The sequence below is a fragment of the Lithobates pipiens genome, unplaced genomic scaffold (genome assembly GCF_037356315.1).
Source record: "Lithobates pipiens isolate NorthernLeopardFrog02 unplaced genomic scaffold, aLitPip1_a1.2 Scaffold_1, whole genome shotgun sequence".
Lineage (NCBI taxonomy): Eukaryota > Metazoa > Chordata > Amphibia > Anura > Ranidae > Lithobates > Lithobates pipiens.
In genome coordinates, this window is record NW_027507685.1 from 228196693 (window position 1) to 228213065 (window position 16373).

Consider the following 16373-nt stretch of genomic DNA (forward strand, 5'->3'; position numbering starts at 1 on the left):
AAGTTTTTCCTTTTTTCCTCTCCTGATGTTTATCAGAACAAATTTGTGGTATGGTGTGGCACAGACAAACTGCCAACCAGATGATCATCTGTCATCCATCTTCCAGAAGCCTCTCCAATTCTCGCTCCACTTGGATTCTGGAAGTGAAAAACAAGAGCAGTATCAAATTCTTATCCACAATATCTGATCGCTTACCATGTTTACTTATAGTTCCCTCCTTGGAGCCCAGGACCTCAGTATTCCTGGCTTCTGCAACTCTGACCAAACTATCCAACCAACCATGACCTCTTTAGGCTACACCCACTGTAAAATGGATCCCCATGGTATGATCAAAAAACGTTTAAAACTGAACGTCAGTGTTGCTTCTCAAAAACTTCAAATTTTACAAACTAAAAAACAATGCATCTATCTGTATCTTTACGATGTATGCACTACCCCTTTTCAGGTGACTGGTTCTAACTGAGGGCATTGTCAATTCCCCCCCTTTCAGGTGGATTAGACCTACTACTTTTCCACCTGAATAAAAATATAACTAACATAGAGGACTAAACCAATATCAAAAAAAAAAAAATTTTAGAAGAAAAAAAAAATAAAAAAAAAAAAATAAAATAAAATAAAAAATAAAAACGAAAATAAAAATAAAATTTTTTTTTTTTTTTTTTTAAATTAAAAATCTGGCCATGATCACACAAATAACATGACAAGACAACCATCATAAAACAATGACAAACACTCAACTTTTAGTTAACAACATCCATGGACTTTTCTCCTGCAAAGAGTGCTTATTCCAATCTGAAATACAATTAGTTAATGGGGAAAACAAAAACAAAACAAAGCATATGTATCATCACAACATTTTAGCTTCATTTGTACCTCTTTTTAGTACTATTATTTTTCATTGTTTGCAAACAATTACTAACTAATGAGCTCATGGTACCATGTGATAATCGATTATGCATTTACAATAACCTAACCCCTGTTCTGTTATATTTTCCCATTGTTCTCACTTTGAGAGACCTGCAAACAAATGCAAATGTCTGTATACGAACCAGTTTAACTCCTTCCTGGTCTCTGGAAAAAGGAACACACAAGTGATTACACACAATTCTTATGTTAATCAGCAGTATTGGATACTCAGGAAAAGTTTACAAAGACTGACAATAAGAGAAGAGTAAAGCAACACAAGATTAAAAAAAACTCATAACAGAAACATCTTTTAACCACACAAAAGAAAAACCATAATACCAATTCAGGGGTTTATCCCTAAAAGTACAAAACAAAAAAATGTATATCTATATCCAGGTCCTCTATCATATTCTGAACTTGAAACTTACATCAAACCTTTTTCATAGCCGGGAAACATTGACCAGAATATTCTTACCATGCTTGCAGCTCACTAAGTTCTGCTAACATTGTTTCCCCCGGTGCTATATTTGAGTAACCATGCGTCTATCTCCATTTTGACTCTACACAACTGTCCTACATATTGCTTTTTAGTTTCTAGACCCCGCATTTGCGTTTTACACGGGAAATGGGTTTGATTACCATTGGTTCTGTGCTGTGGATGGCTACCCCACCTGGCTGAATAACACACCTGAAGCCTTGGGGTCGTTTTCGGGTATAATTTCCTTTCGATATCATTATTCGTCGCCCGACAATATTTTGAAATGTGACCCCCCCTTTTACATAAAAAACATTTTAGTTCTGGTTTCCCTGCATAGGCCATTTTTTTAGCATATGGCGCTGGAAACCCACATTGCTGGATAATATTACTGCGATTGGAATGCACAGACTTTACACTTTCGTTGTCTGAGGAGTCATCCGAAGTGTCAACTCCTGAGTCAATTTCAAGTGCAGTTATCCCACCTTTATTTGCTTCTTCCACATCGATTCCCATCACATTACTATCATTTGCAGTGATAATAGCATACGGGTTTTCTTCATATTTCACTTCTGGCTTTCCTATACACTGAGCATGTGTGGAGGGTACCTCCACTATTGCACACTTGGAGGATAATTCCATTATGGCTGCTTGTGCCTTAAGCCTTGTGATAACCTGCAAATTCTCAGCCTCCCTTTGATTCAAAGAGGCAATGCAACTTTCTCTCAATTTACACGTTTGTTCTAATTCATCTAATCTCTGTTGCAATACACATTTCTCAGCCACTAATTGTTTAATCCGACTACAAGCATCCGCATCAGCCTTTTCAATCCTGATTGATATATCACTTACCTGTTCCATCACTTTTTCTCTATCAGCAAACCATTCTAATTCTTTTTGTTCCGCAATTTCTTTCATTCTCATTAACATGCATAAGGCATTGGCCATTCTGTTTCCTGCCTTTTTTTGATTTATTAAATATGCGACTGTTATGTGTATCACATTGTTTTAAAAGTTCATTAAACTGATATGTTAATTTACCTTTGTGAGTAATTTGAAATCTAATCCCACCATGCTTGCTAACGAAACCTTCAATGGCTTCCATTGATATGCTAATTAGCCTATCCACACCAACTGGTTGAGCAATCTTGCTTAGACAAAAGAAATCAGATAACAAATGGACAACAAAAAACAAAAAAAAAAAAAAAAAAAATACGAACCGTTTAAATTTCCAGTGACTTGTGGTTCTACAGCATACAAGACACAAGGCACACTCTTAATCAATGCCTTGGTCTTCTATTGGACCAGAGCTATTTCACTCTCACGTGTGTAGAAATAAAAACCTATACTTCCCCCACTTTTTTCTCAAAGATGTATGGTAATTCCTGCCACTCTCTAACCAACACTGTGCATTAGCAATACACTAAACAATCAGATACCAAGCACCCAAAGACATAGAGGAAGCTGTTTAGAAGCTAGCTTTGACCTGTAGTCCCACTCCAAAAAAAAACAACAACAACAAATACAAATCCGTTTACCCACGAATTTCTGTAGGAGAACACACTCTTATTCAATGCTCTTCTACCCGATAGCAGGTCATAGGGAATTTCTATTGGGACAGACCGCTTTTTCACAATCACGTGGATATTTCCACTTTTCCCTCAAAATTGTATGATTTATCCTGTCAATCTGCGGTTATATCACATAACCAGGGATGATCAGTCCCTTATCTCGCCAGTGCGCCAATTTGCCCTCTGGTTACAGTTTCTGCAGCAAACACAACAATAATGTACATATATATATATATATATCAGTCACAATTCTCACCAGGTTTTACGCGTCCGTTCTACCAGTGGAATATCTCCCAGAATCCTCCTGCTCATCCAAGCGTGGTTTCAGAATTCGCGAGCCAGCGCTAATCTTGTCCACACTAGAGATGACTTTCAGTTCTGGGTGTCTTTGAGGATCGTCGCGACTTACAGGGACTCAGAAACAAAAATACCTTAGATTTTTGTGGATTCTGTGTAAAAATATGTTTTACACGCCTTCTGGGGTGCCAAATGAAGTAACTGATCAATACCCTCTATTCTTATTATTATCAGTTATGTATTCCTTTGTTTAGTCCCTATAGTTTAGCTATCAATCAATATGCCAAGCACATGTTATTGGTAATACCAGAATTGCTATCACCCTTGGCTATGAAATCAATACACGTCTAAGGTCAATTAAATCTCATTTATTTCCCAAGGAAATAAGGAAAATGTGCATCAAGTATCAATAAAAGTTACAATAATATACATAGCATACAATCACAGTGCAATCTAAGCCATACTTATCCGACCTTCGCAGCCACACCTCATGACTGGGTCTCCTGATGGAATACAGAGGGACAGAGAGAGAGCTCAGGTCACAACCCTTTTTGTCAAACATACCTCAGTCATACCACACCCTACTGCCAGTCCCATTTGGTTTGGACCAATCAGTGTTCACATGACAGCCCTCCTAATATTACTGACTGTTCTGCCATATTTGGCTTTGTGGCCAGTCCCATCTGATGTGCCCTGGGCCGTCTTTGTCATCAATCTCTTTGAAGCTTGTGTGCACCATTTGGGCTGAAGGTAACTCCTTTGATATGCAGATTCTGCCACATTCCTCTACACATTCTAAACATGTGTCATGCAAACATCAACATGGCTGAGTTCGGCTGTACAAACAGCGGTGTAGATGTATAATAATAATTCCTGTCTGATTCCAACAAAGGATCTGTGGGAAAAGATAGTTGAACTGTATAAAACAGGAAAGGGATATAAAAAGATATCCAAGGAATTGAGAATGCCAATCAGCAGTGAAAAATGAGGGGTTCTGTTGAAACCAAACCACGGTCAGTTAGACCAACTAAAATTTCAGAAACAACTGCCAGGAAAGTTGTTTGGAATGCAAAGAAAAACCCACAAATAACTTCAGGTGAAATATGGGACTCTCTGAAAACATGTGGTGTAGCACAATAAGGAGGCACTTGAAGAAAGGTGGGCTGCATGGTCCAGTCACCAGAAAAAAGCCATTACTATACAAATGCCACAAAGTATCCCGCTTACAATATGCCAAACGCCACAGAGACAAGCCTCAAACCTTCTGGCATAAAGTCATTTGGAGTGATGCTTTTTGGCCACAACCATAAACACTACATTTGGAGAGGAGTCAACAAGGCCTATGATGAAAGGTACACCATTCCTACTGTGAAACACGGAGGTGGATCGCTGAGGTTTTGGGGATGTGTGAGCTATAAAGGCACAGGAAATGTGGTCAAAATTGTTGGCAAGATGAATGCAGTATGATCTCAAAAAATACTGGAGTAACATTTGCATTCATCAGCCAGGAAGCTGACGTACTTGGGCATTCCAACATGACGATGATCTAAAACACAAGGCCAAGTTGACCCGTCATTGGCTACAGCAGAATAAAGTGAAGATTCTGGAGTGGCCATCTCACTCTCCTGACCTCAATATCATTGAGCCACTCTGGGGAGATCTCAGACGTGCAGTTCATACAAGACAACCCAAGAATCTACAGGAACTGGAGGCTTTTTGCCAAGAGGAATGGAGCTTTACCATCTGAGAAGATAAAGAGCCTCATCCACAAATACCACAAAAGACTTCAAGCTGTCATTGATGTTAAAGGGGGCAATACACAGTTTACATAAGTATTAATCTAAACTTTTGATCAAGGTCATTTGGATTGTTTCTGTTGTCATTATTATTTAAAAAGAGTAAACACATTTGATTGATAATAAATGGCTTCAGTCAAACACTAACCATGAGCAAATTACTTGCCTTTCCCCGGGCACTGACAACCCGCGCTACGCCACTGCAATCACGTGCAAGCAAAATGCTGTTTTTTATTTTCCTCGCGTGTGATTGGGTATTCTTTGTAAAGTGAAGTTTCATCTCATTAAGTACAATAAGCTCTGCAGCAACTGCACTTTCAAAGTTCACAGGCTATTTGCCTCTAGTAAATGAACCTCTCTGTGTTCATATTCACAACATGTCTTGAAAATAGAATTGCCAATCCAAAACTATTAAAACACAAATTTAATTGAAGAAAAGAAATGAGCAGCTGACACAATATTGCAGGCTATAATATAAACACAATTATATGAAAAAGGCGGTGCTCCACTAATATTAAAAATAGAGCCTGGAAAAGGGATGAACAAAGAAGTGCAAACCAATTAAAATTGATCAGGTAAGTCCATAACGTCCTTAAAGTGGTTGTAAACCCTTACAGACCCCTTTGACCTACAGGTAAGCCTACATTAAGTCTTACCTGTAGGTCCAAGAAATATCTCCTAAAAATACATGGTTTAGGAGATATTTGCAAAAGGACAGGCACTGCTGTCTACAGAGCATGCGCCATAGACAGCGGCGCGCAGGCACACTGAGCATACCGCTGCTAACGGCGATATGCCATTAGTGGCTGTGCGCATGCGCGGGAGTGACGCCATCGCTGCTCCAGCCACTCAAGCACCGGAGCAGCGATACCCGGAAAAGGAGATGGACGCTTCTTGCTACAGGGGACAGCGGTGACATCGCTGGCTCCTGTGTCAGGTAAGTGACACATAATGGGCTACTATGCAATGCATAGTAGCCCATTATGCTTTACCTTTGCAGGGAGACAAACAGGAAGTAAACCCATTAGGGTTTACTTCCTCTTTAAATGGATGGTAGGTGGTGCTCATAAGGACGTGTGACACAAACCCTCAAACTGCATAGTCAGTATCTGACCAAATACATTTGACCTTGCAGTCAAAAAGCACAGTCAGACATCTCCTTCTGAAATGGAACATCTCTCAACTTCTCCCTTGGGTAAACATATTCAGTAGTTGTTCCTACCATGGTGACCATCAGAACTTCCAATGGGTAGTAGTCAAAAAGAAAGGCAGAGGTATCTCATAGTACAGCATGTTTTTTTAAAGTCCATTTAGTAAAATAATGCCTTCACATTTAGAAAAAAAAATAGAAAACCACATTAGAAAGTTTTAATTTTTTGATACTTCATGGATTAATGTGACATATCTGTATGTATGTTTAATAATACATTTTAAAAACGACTTGATTAAAAAAAAAAGAAAGAACGTTTTTAAGATGGGCACTACATTTGGTGCGCAGACTTCTCCTGCTGTGACTCCACCCTACGTGTTTCATCAGCAATGACGTTCTGTGGTGGTAAATGTGAGTGCTTTATTGATCAATTTTATTTGTTTTGCACTTCTCTTTACATTTTTCCTGACTGTCTATTTTTAATATTAGTGGAGCACTGTCTTTTTTTTCTATAATCCAGAACTATTATCTCAGTCACTTTTTTTTAAATATTACATTACGTAAGAACATAAGATGGTCACTGACCAATCCCTGTGATTAAGGCAAGGGGAAGCTACAGTCATGTCTGTAGGAGAAATGCAGCCAGGACCTCCGGCCACCATGAGTAAAAAATACGTTTAAGTGTAACGTCAGTGTGAAAAAAAAAAAGTGAACAGGCAGAATTTTTGATACAGAAAAGACCTACTGGGGCTGATTTACTAAAGACAAATAGACGGCACTTTTCAAAGTGAATTTACTCCAGACCTTAGTAAAAGAGGGACTTCTGTCATCTAATCATGTGCAAACAAAAATGTTATTGGGTATTCTTCGCAGAGTGAAGCTTCATCTCATTTTATTAAGTTCTTAAGCAAATGTCCTTGCAGAGTTCAAATTGCACTTGCAAAGTGAACAAGCTATTTGCCTTTAGTAAATAACCCCCCGATGTCTCTTCTGCATTAACCACTTGCTTACTGGGCACTTAAACACCCTTCCTGACCAGACCAATTTTCAGCTTTTGGTGCTCTCACACGTTGAATGACAATTACTCAGTCATGCAACACTGTACCCAAATTAATTTTGTGTCCTTTTTTCCCACAAATAGAGCTTCCTTTTGGTGGTATTTGATCACCTCTGGGGTTTTTATTTTTTGCGATATAAATGAAAAAAGACCGAAAATTGTGAAAAAAAACGCATATTTCTTTGTTTCTGTGATAAAATTTTGCAAATTATAATTTTTTTTTCATAAATTTTGGCCACAATTTATACTGCTACATGTCTTTGGTAAAAATAACCCAAATTAGTGGATATTATTTGGTCTTTGTGAAAGTTAGAGAGTCTACAAGCTGTGGTGCGAATCATAAAAAATTGATCACATCTGATGTACTGGTGGCCTATCTCATTTCTTGTGACCCGAACAAGTCAGGAAAGTACAAATACCCCCCAAATGACCCATTTTTTGAAAGTAGACATTCCAAGGTATTTACTAAGATGCATGGTGAGGTTTTTGATGTTGTCATCTTTTTCCCACAATTCTTTGCAAAATGAAGATTTTTTTTTTTTTTCTCACAAAATTTTCAATGTAATAGGTTATTTCTCTCACATGGCATGTGTATACCACAAATGACACCCCAAAATACGTTCTTCTACTCCTTCTGAGTATTATGATACCAAATGTGTGAGACTTTTACACAGCCTGGCCACATACAGAGGCCCAATATTGAAATAGCACCATCAGGCGTTCTAGGAGCATAAATTACACATTTCATTTCTCAACCACCTATTACAGTTTTGAAGGCCCTGGAGCACCAGGACAATGGAAATGCCCACAAAGTGACCCCATTTTGGAAAGCTAACACCCCGACGTATAATCTATGAGGCATATTGAGTCTTTGAATGGTTCATTTTTTTTCCAGAAGTTTTGGGAAAATGTGGAAAAAAAATGAAAACGCATTTTTTTTATGCAAAGTTGTCCATTTATAAGATATTTCCAACACATAGCATGTACATAGCAAAAATGACACCCCAAAATACGTTCTACTACTCCTCCTGAGTATAACGATACCAAATGTGTGAGACTTTTACACAGCCTGGCCACATACAGAGGCCCAATATTGAAATAGCACCATCAGGCGTTCTAGGGGCATAAATTACACATCTTATTTCTCAACCACCTATTACAGTTTTGAAGGCCCTGGAGCACCAGGACAATGGAAATTCCCACAGATGGCACTGGGGCTCGCACTGGGGCTGGCACTGGCAGATGGCACTGGCAGATGGTGCTGGCTATTTGCTCTGGCTAATTGCTCTGGCAAATGAGGCTGGCAGATGGCACTGCGGCTGGCAGATGGCACTGGCGCTGGCAGGTGGCACTGGTGCTGGCAGGTGGCACTGGCAGGTGGCACTGGCACGTGGCACTGGGGCTGACGGCACTGGGGCTGACGGATGGCACTGGCGCTGGCAGGTGGCACTGGTGCTGGCAGGTGGCACTGGCACTGGCAGGTGGCACTGGCACTACTGGCAGATGGCACTGGGCTGACAGATGGCACTGGCACTGGGGCTGACAGATGGCACTGGGGCTGACAGTGTTAGTCACAGTATGCAATATGTCACTCACAGATCCTCTGTCTCCTCACACGCTGTCTCTGTGTGAGGAGGGAGAGACACGGCAATGGGAGATGATCTCATATGTTTACATTTGAGATCATCTCCTATTGGCAGCTGCGATCGCGCTGTGAACGGCCACTTTGATTGGCCGTTCACGGCGATCTATGTTTGCCTGTCTCCGGGAGACACGGCGAATACAAAACTTCCGCGATGCGCGCCCCCGGCGGCGCGCATTGCGGAAGTAAACACAAGGACATCCAGGGACGACCAGTCGAAGGAACCCGCCTGCTCTACGGCCGTCATTCGGCTATAGGGCGGGCGGGAGGTGGTTAAAGTTGCTGTCCTGTCTGTCTGCACTGTACACTGAGCTAGTCACACACAGCTCAGGGTATAATTTCAGCAGTGCAGAGATGACTGAACTCCCGAGCATGCATGGGCATGACGATCTCTCAGCCTGGCCAATCCAAACGGCTGGGGATTGATACCTAAAATCAGTTCATTCTTATTTTACATGAGCAATGTGGCTGATTAATAAGACTGTGGGCGGTGTCCTCTGAAGAGTGATCTGCAGTGAATCGGCCTATAAGGAGCATTTGACAGGGGGTGAGGAAGCATTATGCTGCCTACTTACTGCCTGTTTTAACCTCTAAAGACCCGCACATGAACCCAAAGGGGATCATTTTTGCTGCACCACAATGCAAAGCATCATGGCTGCAGAATATACACCACACTTTCTGTCATGATAGTTTTAGTAGGAGCAGTTGGAGGCGGAATAAAAACGCTGCTCAATCGCACCCTGGACTGCATGTAAACAAGGTCTTACTGTCAGATGATGTACAGTATCTGCACTCAAACAGAACAGCCTTTGCAAAGAATTTGTCAGCTGATTTCAATTGGCTTGGTAAAGACAAGCCTAGCATAAAATTCCAGGAGTTTCCCGCACCCTGGAAGACACAGGCGTTGTGTACAGCCTGCTATTCTAGAGGTTGGCTGTATGCAGCTTTATGCTTGTCAACACGGATGCTTCTGTGCATCAGCATTTACCCACAGATGTGCGTACAATGCATACAGGTACACAGAGGTTCAGCGTACGGTAATTATGTCATACGGGCATGAAGGGTACACAGTGATGCACAGAAGCATCAAAATTTATAAGAATATGACGTGGGGGAAACACCCAGAATTTTACACTGGGCATATCTACGGTTTCTTCCCATCTGTATACATGAGGTCTGATTATTACATGTCTTCTATTATAAAGTATCTTCACCTGAACTTCTCACTCACTATTCCCACCATCTCATGGATCTCTCTTTCAGAACCTGATAATGGCCTCCCACTTGCTATGATTATTGGCATTGTCTGTGCTGTTGTCATCATTGCAGTCGCTCTTGGTGTTGGAATCTTTTTCTACAAGAGTAAGTGATTAATTTTTTTTTTATCACATGTTACTTTCTTTCACAGTATAAATGGATGAAGCTCAAGAGAATTTGATTGCTTAAAGTGACAATTATGGAAGCCGCTATTGCTACCCCCCCCTGAGCTTAAAGTCTGGGTCCAGTACATGCCCCCTCCCCCACTCCACTGTCTCTCACAATACCTCTTCTCTGCCACAAGATGTCCTCAGTGTGATGGACCAAACTGGGACAGAGGCTTCTGAGAGGACTAGGGGCAAGCCTCACATCCACTGACTATGGGCCTGGGCTTTTAAAGGAACATCATTCCTTAGGAGCTGTGTGCATTTGGGACACATGGAGTGGTCTTGCTTCAGATTCAAATCCATGTCTCCCCAAAACAGACTGAGAACTGGAGGACCCACAGACATATTTTTTGCATCTCTATGTCCAAACCAGGACTGACTGCTTCAGACTGTGAGACTCGGAGCAGATGGTAATCTAATCAGCTCAATCTGATACCAGGGGCTCTAGTCTGTTTATTAAGGTGTTGTGTGTTTATTAGGGCCGGTTCACACTGCGAGCCGCGGCGAGGCGTCTCCGACTTCCTCGCCGCGACTTGCAGGGGGGGTCAGGGGCGACTTGCAGAGGACTTCTGCATAGAAGTCAATGCAAGTCGCCCCCGAAGTCGCCCCGAAGTAGTACAGGAACCTTTTTTCTGAGTCGGAGCGACTCGAGTCGCTCCTCTCAGAACGGTTCCATTGTACTCAATGGGGACGACTTGCGGGAGCGAGGCGAGGCGAGCCGTGTCGCCTCGCCTCGCGCCGCAGTGTGAACCGGCCCTTAGGGTTGTCTCTCCCATTGTGCTCCTCCTAGGTGTGCATTACCATTGTTAATTGAGTCTCCTATTGTTTTTGTCTGTTGGCTAATTTGGCTGACTTTTGGAGGTTCCTATGTGATGGGATTAGCTTTGCGTCAGCTCTGCCTTGTTATCTAAACCATTGTGTGATGTTTTGGGTAAATATTTTGTTTTTATTGTTCATGTGGTGACCATAAAAACCTGTATGTCTATTCAATAAACAGTCATTCCTTTGGTTTTATCTCCACATCTTGTCTGTGTCCGGTGATTGGGGTAAAGGGCTGGTATTATTTCTCGGTCTGCTGGAATAGTTTGGAGGGCAGGAAGCATTGTTTGGCAGAAGCACCAAAGCGAGGGGCCAAGCGGTTCCATCCCACTCAGTATTCCAGGTGAAATCACATTTATTCAACCTGGGAGACTGAGGACATACTGTGAATGCAGAGGGTCATGGGACGGCTTTTGAGGGGCATCATTATGACACCCTGTACTCTGTATATTGGGGCAGGGAGAGGCACTGATGTCTTAATAGCAGCACTGCTATCTGTATCATCAAGAGCCACCGACTACCAGAATAATATTTGAAGAGAAAGAGGACCCTGCACATCATGTGACCAATCTGAAGACCCATGCAAAGGAAAAAACAAAAAGTATAAAATAGAGGGGGGAGGGTCATCCAGGGGGTGTGGGGGGGGAAAGTCACAGACCTGGAATGAGCATGCTGTAAATGAATGCCAGAAAAAAGTGTCCAATTCCATAACTAACTGTATCTGTTCTGTGTCACCAACTCAGACAGCACTGAAGCCAAACATGAGCAAGACAGCCAGGGAATGAGCATTCTCAAAGGTAGATTGCAGCAATGGCGGCCTCCAGTATTCTCTCATGATATTGTCTCTTTATTATTTTATCAGCATCCATAGTGTCATTTATAGAAAGTTGGGATCCGTTCTTCAACTTTTTTTTAAATTTCCATTTATAATGATATTAGTCTGTTTTGGGTCTTTTCTGATGGTTATACCCCATCTGTGGATGTTTATAGCCTCAAAATTCTGAGTTTGGATATTGGCTGACAGATTGTGATGAACTTTTATTTAATGTTTTCCTGTTTCTAACACAATAATTTATATATTTCAGAGAGGGGAGAAGGCTACAAGACCACCAGTAGTAAGTATCCCATCATGTCCTGTTCTCTGTGTTGTAGTGTACAGTGTGTAGAATATGTGGGGAGGTGAGACGTCTTGCAGATCATCTTATTCTATGATACAAGTAACTTTATTATCATTACCTACATTATATGATGCAAATGGAAATAACTGAGCAGATCCCCAATAGTGTCTCTCTGTACAGACTTTTCTCTGTAATAAAAAGTGTGTCAGAAGGATGTTCTCTCTCTGTACTTTATATAGTATTATATGATAATCATCATTTACCATGATCTCCATACAGACTAAACTGCTCCTCTTTCTTTTACAGCTTCAGATGCCAATTCTGACTCCTCCAACCCGACAGCCTGAATGTACAGGATGGAGGACATCACAGGAAGAGGAGGGGAGGCTTTTCTTTCCATTCAGATTCAGCCTATTGCACTTGCTTCTGTCTACATTCATTAATATATCTAATGCCATGTAATTTAAAGAGAACCTGTCATGTATTCTAATCCACTGGTGTATATAAAAGAATACCTTTGAATGTAAAACCAGGGTGGTACACCGAATGTATGAAGATTGAGAGAAGTATTTTCCCCATATTAATCAAATAATCATGGCTGACAATGTCACCCCTATAAAGGTCTGTGGTATAATAAATATTCATATACAGATTTAACTGATTGGATCAGTGCTGTCTATACTTCAGTGCTGAGGATTTCTGAATAGTACCATCATCTTATTCAGTACTCTGCATCTGACTTCCCAGGCTCTGCAGTAATATCTGAGTAATGATGGGAAGCATATATTGGACCCCTGTATACTCATGAGGATAGAGTCATGAGAGATCCCATTTCTGACCTGTTTTATGGGCATAGACTCCTTTCTATGTTAATGATCTTGGCTTGAGTACATCATGAATCAGTGACCTGGAGCAGACATGCTGTCACAATTCCCTTCTGTGTGCTTGTGTCAGGTCAGGGAATGGTGTGTGTGTGTGTGTGTGTGTGTGTGTGGTGGATTCAAGGATCAGGATGACAGCCCCAAAACTTGCACTACAAAAAAAAAAAATATCCAATCTGGCATCTCTCATATCTCCAACTTCACAGGTTCTGTTTATTGCCAGCCATGTATAGTGAGCCGCCTTTTCCTTTATTATTGGGGGAAATTTTCTCTGTACATTTGTCAGAAGAACATTGATATCCTGATACACGGCTAATGAGGCCATAAGCACAATGTACCATATTCTATGACAGGTTTTCTGTAGGAATAGGATTTATACAGCAATTACCATATTATACATCATAATTATACTTTTTTTTTAACTTTGTTTTTTTAAATAACTTTTACATATTTGCAATAAGGTGAAGGTTTTTAATTTTGTTGGTTTTATTTTATTTGTAATTGATAATTTGATTTGTAAAAAAAAAAAAAAAAAAAAAAAAGACATTATACCATACCTACGTTTAGCATCTCATATCATCATGGACACCACCATCATATTCTGGAAATAACTGCTGGGCTTCTTCAGATGGATGATGACCCCATTGTGCCAGATAGACACGGCTCTCCCGCTGCCCTTTCCATGTATGTCAGAATGTTTCCGACGGGCTTCCCTTATCTTTACTATGAATGGTGTTGTCATCTGCAATCCGCTAAGGTCAGATCAACATTGGCATTTCCTTTCCATTCATTCAGAGGAGTTCTTTGCCGTACAGACCAATATCCATTATTATTATTCAGGATTTATATAGCGTTAGCAATTTACACAGCGCTTTACAATATAAAAAAGGAGACAATACAGTTACAATGCAATAAAATACAAGAGGATTAAGAGGGCCCTGCTGAACTCCTCAGAGTGAGTGTGTGTATGTATATATATATGCTCCAGCCATCATAGGGATGAAAGAAGCTTGTAAGAAAATGCTGAGCACTGTGCTATGTTTGCCTTAGGGCCTGTGTCATTGGGCTTTGGACTTGTGTCGATTGCATTAGTATGAGACACATATGAGATTATTCAGAATTTACTGACAGGTACATTGGATCTGCAATTGACTTCCTCCTGATCTGCTTCAAGCAGGTTTTGAATACCCATAGACTTTGTATGTTGAAGAGAACAAAAGCAATCTATAGAACCCCGACAGCTGTTCCATCACCTGTCTGAAAATGCCTATACAGTAGACATGTGCACTGCTGAAAAATTTGTTTGTTTTCGTCTCATTCTTTTTTGTTTTTCTGGGTCATTTGTTAAGATCGAAAATCATTATTTTGAAAAAAAAAATCAGAATTGCGAAAATTCGAAAATAAGAACGAAAATTCAAAATTTCTGCAGTAATAACTATTAAATAATAGGTATTGGAATTTCCTATCAAATTTGGCTGTTAGTGAAAGTGATGAATATGAATTTATCCGAAGTTACGAATTATCCAAAATAACGAATTCCGTATCTAAACAAATGGAACAAATTAATAATAGTAATTCATAACTTTGGATACATTAGTGTTTGTTACGTTCACTAACAGCCAATTTGAAAGTAAATTCCAATACCTATAATTTAGTAGTTAGTATTAGTTATTTCAGATTTTCAAATTTGTGTTTTTGGATTTTCATTCTTATTTTCGAATTTAATGGGTTTTTTTTTTTTATATTTCCGAATTAACAAATGTGTCAAATTTCCCCAAAAAACACATTCGGAGTGAAACGAATTGCACATTCTACTTTACAGTCCACAACCCACATTATGGACCCGCTGATGTTACAATATCAAAGCAGGTATATTATAAATGAGTGACCTCAGACTATTCTAGAGGAATATAAGAAGAGACCATTGATGACTTGATTCTGGATGGAAACTGTCAGTATGTTTTTTATTTCAATAGAATGGATATAAAGGAAGTAGAGTTCGGGATTATGACGGTGCCCAAATACAATTTTACTTAAAAAAAAAACTTTTTATTACATAGAAAATGTGACAAAACAATCATAGGTGTATAAAAAGAAACAGAGTAGATAATTTATTTTATTTTAATGTTGCTTAAAGCTAAGAAAAGGTATTGATAAGTACATATATTCCACATACAAGCCATAAATACAAGCAGATTATTTAGTGCAACGCATGCACTGCAGTGTTTTGTGGTGACATTTGTTTTGAACGCTCTGCACAGTAGAGGACAAAGCACTGCAGCACATTACAATGGACATGGGGTGTGTTGCAAATTTTTTCTGCATGTCCAATTTTTGATTCAAACTGCACTACCAGTACTTTCAAAATAAATGGGCTGTCTTAAGGCAGTGGACTGTAATGCACTGTAATATGTTGTGTGAACATAATCTGTAATGTGAATAGTCCCTAAAGGTTTTTTTCTCAGAAATTCCATTGGCTCTGTCTGGCTTCCCAGCTGCAGGAGGTTTATTAGCATTATCTCCATGTTCCTGATATTATAAAATAAAACCAAAGAATGATATCCCTATAAACTTCACATCAGTTGGGGGTGCAGAAAAGTTGATACCAAACCTCCTGAAATACATCTGAGGTTGTTGGGTGATTTCAGTGGACTGGAATGGTGATGTATCAGATTATGGGGGTCTAATTCCCCAGTTATATATTGAATAAATGATCTAGCACTTAAAAGAAACATCATTGTCCCAATCACCAGACAGAGATCTGAAATGATCAGATACAGATATGAGGCAGGTGAGAGAATGAATGGCATGTTGGTAATAAGACTGTACTTACTCTATGGACATTAAGTCAATAAATAATAGAATTTTGGTATGTAACTAAGATTTAAATTATCAATAAAATTGGCTTGCCCCTCTGAGGTGACTCTGTTTACTTTTTTCAATTGGTCTTGAATTCTAAAATAGTTAAAATACCTCTAACTATTTTTTAAATCTGAGTCTATGTTGCTTGTGTGTATATAAACCCATTGCCATGTGTGCAATTTCTGACCATCCGTGTGTCATTATGTATGCAATCTCTGACGTCCCGTGTGCCATCTCTGACTGACCCGTGTGCCATCTCTGACTGTCCTGTGTGTCATGCGTGCCATCTCTGACCATCCCGTGTGGCATGTTTACAATCTCTGACCATCCTGTGTGCAATCTCTGACAGTCCCGTGTGCCATGCATGTAATCTCT

At 40.1% G+C, this 16373-nt stretch overlaps 2 protein-coding genes and 1 long non-coding RNA gene across 6 annotated transcripts in view; all 3 read left to right on the forward strand.

Annotated features, from left to right (window-relative positions):
* The window catches only part of LOC143984050 (class I histocompatibility antigen, F10 alpha chain-like), a 692198-nt gene that overhangs the window by 328641 nt on the left and 347184 nt on the right, over positions 1-16373 (forward strand). The window lies entirely within an intron of this gene.
* LOC143984059 (class I histocompatibility antigen, F10 alpha chain-like) overlaps positions 1-16373 on the forward strand; it is a 682453-nt gene that overhangs the window by 315344 nt on the left and 350736 nt on the right. The window contains exon 8 of one of the 4 annotated variants that reach the window (XR_013274710.1): positions 13343-14227. The exons of 2 other annotated variants lie outside the window; for them this stretch is intronic. The gene's annotated coding sequence lies outside the window, so the exon portion shown is untranslated. Of the gene's footprint in view, positions 1-13342; positions 16053-16373 lie in introns of those variants that run through there. One more of the 4 variants, XR_013274709.1, reaches the window with a different exon arrangement.
* Positions 10049-16052, forward strand: LOC143984162 (uncharacterized). The gene is made up of 3 exons (XR_013274713.1): positions 10049-10256; positions 12223-12252; positions 12562-16052. It is a non-coding gene; the product is annotated as an uncharacterized LOC143984162 (long non-coding RNA).